At 39.8% G+C, this 6139-nt stretch overlaps 1 non-coding gene across 1 annotated transcript; it reads right to left on the reverse strand.

Moving 5' to 3' along the window:
- Window positions 1-5817: 5817 nt before the first annotated feature.
- LOC125588013 lies at window positions 5818-5923 on the reverse strand. Its single transcript, XR_007324409.1, has one exon. It is a non-coding gene; the product is annotated as a small nucleolar RNA R71 (small nucleolar RNA).
- Between the last annotated feature and the right edge of the window lie 216 nt (window positions 5924-6139).

Raw genomic sequence — 6139 nt, forward strand, 5'->3', positions numbered from 1 at the left:
CAAAGATGATAATGCATCTCTTTAATTTTAAATTCAAATATAACATTTAAAATTTTATGGTCCCCCTTTCTTTTTGTTACTCGTGAGCTTATATATCATAATATGATGCAATTGAAAAAACGGTTAAGATTATCATAATCAAGCACCCAACCTATAGATAGAGCCTAGAGGCTGTTTAGTTATCCCAGAAAACAAAGTTAAGATGGCGAATAATGTTTGATACCTTAATCATTCAAGATTTATGCAATTATTCATGGCACAGGTTTTTTTTAGTATACCCATAGATAATTATTAAACATGTCGTGAATTTTATAATAAATGTAGTTGGAAGGGATTAATTAATATAATCGGGTAAACGGATACGAACCTTTTTTCTTAGAATATGCATCAAAGACTCTTTTTATAGGCATATGTATCATGTATGCCCAACATCATGTGTGTAATATGTCTATGCATGTGCACTTTTTTTGTGTAACAGTCTATGGCACACATATATGAATAAAAGGACATGTACCTTAATATATATGCTTATAGAACATACACACACACACACATATATATATATATATATATATATATATATATATATATATATAAACTCATTAGCTCTGATATTACAGAGAATCTAGGGTTAGATTTCTTGTTAGTTGTTAGTTTCGTTATAAACGTGTAACGCATTTTCTTCAATTTCACACTGGTAAATGTATGTTTAATGTAAACGTACTTCCTATAACTATAATATATATATGTAGAGGTAGACATATAAATCCAAAGATGTTTTAAAAGCAAGAGTGAAAGCAACGTTCGTGTGGAAAAATTGAGGTATCTTTCTTAAATGAATCGATGGGTGTACACGTATAAACACACTGCAACATTCACATTTCTGGTCAGCGTAGCCTCTGATTTATTAGGTTGGCCTTCAAATTTACCATTCCAATATATTGAAATCACTGCAATATTATTTCATTTTATATAAAAATATAGGCTAATATACATGATAAAGTTATTTGACCAAAAAAAAACATGATAAAGTTCAAAGTAGTTTCCATCCCCGTCTTCTTTAACTAAGACAAACAAAGATACTATATCTAATTGGGTAGTATCTGTGGAGATGATGACTGGGCCTAAATCCTTTCACTGGGCTTCTTGCCACATCAATCAGTAGAAGCGGGAGACATATTTAGTCAGTAGTGAGTCTGTTTGAAAATTTCAGTTCACCAAAAATACTAGAGAGAATAAAAAAAGTGAAAATTTTGAACAGTTTGTGTGACAGCCCCCACCCCCACCCCCACCCCCATTTATGAAGAAAACAAAGAGCTAGAGAATATTGGGTGCGATCATGATGAATATGTGGTTAGTTGTAAGAGGTGTTGACATGAAGAGAATAAAGAGCAAGAATAAAAGACATGAGTGTTGACATAAGGCAATAAAAAGCAAGAGTAAAGACATGAAGAATCTGATTGATCATGAACAGGAGATCATAGACAGGAGATCATGGACAGAAAATCATGGACAGGAAATCATGGACATGAAAACTGAAGCAAGGAAAGATGTGAGACTGATTTAAATACCTTGCATGAAGTCTTGAACGAATTTAAACAAGTGGAGGCAACTGGATGTAGCTATTGGAGTGTGGAAACAAGCCAAAGTCACATGATATGCTAAGGAAGAGAAAAGGGAGTTGTCACTATCCGAAAGTGACTTCCCCAGATCTGGTCTTCATTAGTTTATTCATTCTCATTGTCTTATTCTCTTTGCTAGATCTATTTATGTAACTATTGTATACATTAAATCAATCTAAAGAAAAATGTTCCTCAAATATTTGTGTCTCTCTCTTTTGGATTCCCTCACATATCTCTCTTAGTTCTTCACCAAAATCTCTCAAATAAATTCTCATAAACTCTCATTAATTCTCATAAATTTTCATGGTATCAGAGCTACAAGCTCTTGAAACCTAAAAATCTTCCGCAAATTACTCTGGTTTTATTTCTCTTTTTCTCTTTAAAGTCTCTTATCATTCACACCAGTCTCTCTCCTCTGCTCTTGAACTGTTCTTGAATTTTTCCAGTTCTGTTCTTGTGATTCTTGATGGATTCAGGAGAAAACTCAAGAATGGTGGAGATTCCAGTTACTCTTAAAGGAGCTAACTATCTACATTGGGCAAGGCTTGCTAAGACAGCTCTTGGAGGCTGAGGGCTTTGGGAGATTGTTGAAGAAGGAAGGCCACAAAAGAAGACTATCCTAGGAGAGGATGGCAAAGATGTTGTTGTTGCTGATGCTGGCGCCAAGAAGAAATGTCAAGAGGACCAGTTGGTGTTGTCCATTCTTCAGCACAGTCTTGACCCCTCACTTCAGGAAGGTTACTCCTATTGTGAAACTTCCAAGGAGCTGTGGGATACACTTCAGAAGGTGTATGGAAACAATTCCAACATCAGTAGAGTCTTTGAAGTCAATAGGGCTATCAATACTCTTAGTCAAGAGGACAATGATTTTGATAAAAAAATTGGGAAGTTCAGATCCTTGTGGGCTGAACTTGAGATGCTCAGGCAAGCAACTATTGATCATGATGTGCTTAATCAAAAGAGAGAGCAAGACAAGGTCTTTGCTTTGCTGCTTACCCTCCATCCAAGCTATGGTGACCTCATCAAGCACATCCTAAGGAATAAGGAGCTACCTTCTCTAGATGAGGTATGCTCTGAGATTCACAAGGAGCAAGGCTCAGTTGGTCTCTTTGGAGGAGGAAAGAAAGATCTGGTGCTTGCAAACCAGGCTGATGGAGCAGCAAACAAAAGCTCTTACAAAGCTGAAGACAAGAAGGTGTGGATTTGTGATCATTGCAAGAAGAAAGGCCATGGAAAGGACAAGTGCTGGATACTCCATCCTCATCTCAAGCCACAGAAGTTCATGACAGGTTAAACTTCTCTGGTGATATTGGTGAGCCATCTATACAAGGCAGCATTCGCCAGACCAATGAAGCTTGTGAGAACAAAGGGGGAGCTTCCAGCAGTGGCTCAGCCTTAAGAAACACTCAAAATGAGACCATCAGGAGATATGATATTGAGGCTCTCATCAAGCTCCTTAAGGATAACTCTGGTAACTTACTTGGTACCTCTTTACATGCTACTGCTTGTGGAACTTCCTTGAATGCTATAACTAAATTTAATTTGGGAAAACCTTTAGTTATAGATTCGGGAGCTAGTCACCACATGATCAGTGATTTAAAATTGATTAAAAACATTGTCTCTGCCCTAGGAAATGTTACAATAGCTAATGGTGAAAGAGTACCAATTAAAGGAGTCGGTGATCTTAGGTTGTTTAACAAAGATTCTAAAGCTTTCTATATGTCTAGCTTCACCTCAAACTTGTTATCAGTTAAAAGAGCTACTGATGACTTGAATTACAGTGTTACTTTCACTCCTAATGATGTCTACTTTCAGGATATTGAAACTCGTAGGTTTCTTGGCAAAGGTGTCACCAAAGAAGACTTGTACTTGCTTGAAAATACTAAGCTTGTTGCCGATTTATCCCATGCTTTAAATTCCATTTCTGATTTCCCTAAAGATGTATTTGATATCTTGTATATTTCCATTATCTTATCCATTCATCCATGTGCATTTTGATCATATAGACTAGGATTTAGCCATGTTTAGGTTGCATTTTGCATACATAAGTCTTTATCAGGTATTGGAGTACCACATGGAGTTCTCGGAGACATTTGGGTGTGTTTGGAGCTCGAAAGAGGTGTAAAGATGATCATTGGACGAGCAGAGCGTTGGGAGCGACTTCCCGGAGCGACACCAGCAAGTCGCTCTGACCTGCCTTTTCAGAGCGACCTTACCAGAGCGATGCGGAGAAGTCGCTCGCCATTTCATCCCGGTGGAAGCCGAAAACTGACCCGGAGCGACCTATCAGAGCGACCACTCCAGGTCGCTCCCGAAGCCCAGAGCGACTTGGCCAGAGTGACACCCCGAGGTCGCTCGCATTTCTATCGCATGACGACAACACAATGGAGCCAGAGCGACCTCTCGCAGCGACACAGCGAGGTCGCTCCCGAAGCATGGAGCGACTACTCGGAGCGACGAGCGGAGGTCGCTCGCATTTTCATCACTCGGGAACGCGAGAACGAGTCCGGAGCGACCTCTCGCAGCGACACAGCGAGGTCGCTCCCGAAGTGTGGAGCGACTACTCGGAGCGACGAGCGGAGGTCGCTCCGCGTCTTATTTCTGCTCGAACTTATGATTTCTCAAGGGCCTTTTGGTCATTTCATGATGCACGTTTTTATTTTCTAAACCTATGTTTTAATACTCTGTAAGCCACCAGGAGGCAGATCTATCTTTGTTCTGAAGAAAACCACCAAAAACCTTGAAAAAGGGGATCTCTTTGATTCATTGATCACATGTTCTACTGTTGATTTCTATTCTATTATCTGTATTTTCTCTGAATGATTAATCTGAATCCAATATGGGTTTAAGAGGAATCATGGAGATTAGTGAGTAATCACCTTTTGAATTCATGGGTTAGGGAGATTAAGGGTGATTAGGTTAGTTCTAGGATGTTTTAGTGTAGATCATTCTTGTTCCTTGCTAGTAGAGTATTCCTAATGCATCTTCTGAGTTGGCCACTCAAAAGTTGATCAATAGGCATTTCCCACCCGAAAGGTGTTTGATGAAATGCCTGAGACAACTCTCCTAGGCTTTTAGTATACTTTGCCAAAGACATTTGTTGTTAAAGGTGCTAAGATAGCTAATAGACTTGTTAGTAATGATTGCTTTCATATTATTCAACCAAAGACATTTGATGTTTGAGATATGTTAGCAAATGAGCATTTATCTAGACATAGAGCTTGCTTAGAATTGTGTCTAGGCTTAAGGTTGATAGTTTGATTGATCATTTGCCATCCTTAGTTCGATACTTGATCACCCAAGGTCTAATCCCTATGCCCATGAGTTCTCTTTTCCCTTAGTCAAGAAAGTATCATTTTGTTATTGCTTTCTAGTATTAGTAGTAGTTTAAAACTCATCTAAATCATTGGTTGCACTTAGATTAAGTGAGTACTTGCATTCTCAGTGCTTTGATATCCCTCAGAACTGGTTCGACAATCACTATACTACAACATTTGTCTTAGGAGCCTTGAAAACTCCTAACATCAAATTGGCGCCGTTGCCAAATTCTGAGTAGATTTGAACATTGAGATTTAGTCACTTACTTGAGACTAAGTCATTTTAATTTTGTTTTGTTACTGATTCTTCTTCTTCACCTACCTTTCACTTTCAGGTGTATGAACTTGAGGAGCAGAGGTCCATCAAACCTAGTTCCAATAGTAGCAGACATCAGAGCTTTCGAGAGGGAGTGTGTTAGAGCTAGAAGAGAAGAAGAACAACAAGCCCACTTGCAGAGATTGGATATTGATATGGCAGATCCACCGCAAGGGGCAGAACACCAACCGCGGGCAGCTCGACCCATTGGTACTTATGACCGGCCCAACATTCATGGTCACAGACTGGGAATCCGAGCACCGGCTGTGGCAGCCAACAACTTTGAGGTCAAGTCAGGACTCCTCAACGTGATCGAGAACAACAAATATCATGGCTTGGCTTTAGAGGACCCATTCGATCACTTGGACAGGTTCGACAGCTACTGTGGGTTGTCAAAAACCAATGGTGTGTCAGAGGATGCCTTAAAGCTGAAGTTATTCCCTTTCTCTTTGGGGGATAAGGCACGTCAGTGGGAGAAGTCTCTACCCAGCGACTCTATCACTACTTGGGATGAGTGCAAGAGAGCATTCTTGAGAAATTCTTCTCATCCTCAAGAACTGCTAAGCTGAGAAATGAGATCTCCAGTTTCCAACAGAAGAACTTGGAAGGATTCAGTGAAGCCTGGGAGAGATTCAAAGGCTATCAAACCAATGCCCACATCATGGTTTCTCTAAGGAGAGCTTGCTCAGTACCTTCTACAGAGGTGCCTTCCTAAGTACAGAGCCAGACTGGATACAGCTAGCAATGGGTTCTTCTTAGGAAGAACTGAAGATGATGCAGAAGAGCTGGTTGACAACATGGAAGAGTGATGCAGTCTACAGTGCAGATCACGACAGGGGCAGTAGGGGTGATGATAAGCAGACGAGGAAAGAGATCAAAGCTCT

The sequence above is a fragment of the Brassica napus genome, chromosome C5 (assembly GCF_020379485.1).
Source record: "Brassica napus cultivar Da-Ae chromosome C5, Da-Ae, whole genome shotgun sequence".
In the NCBI taxonomy this organism is placed as follows: domain Eukaryota; kingdom Viridiplantae; phylum Streptophyta; class Magnoliopsida; order Brassicales; family Brassicaceae; genus Brassica; species Brassica napus.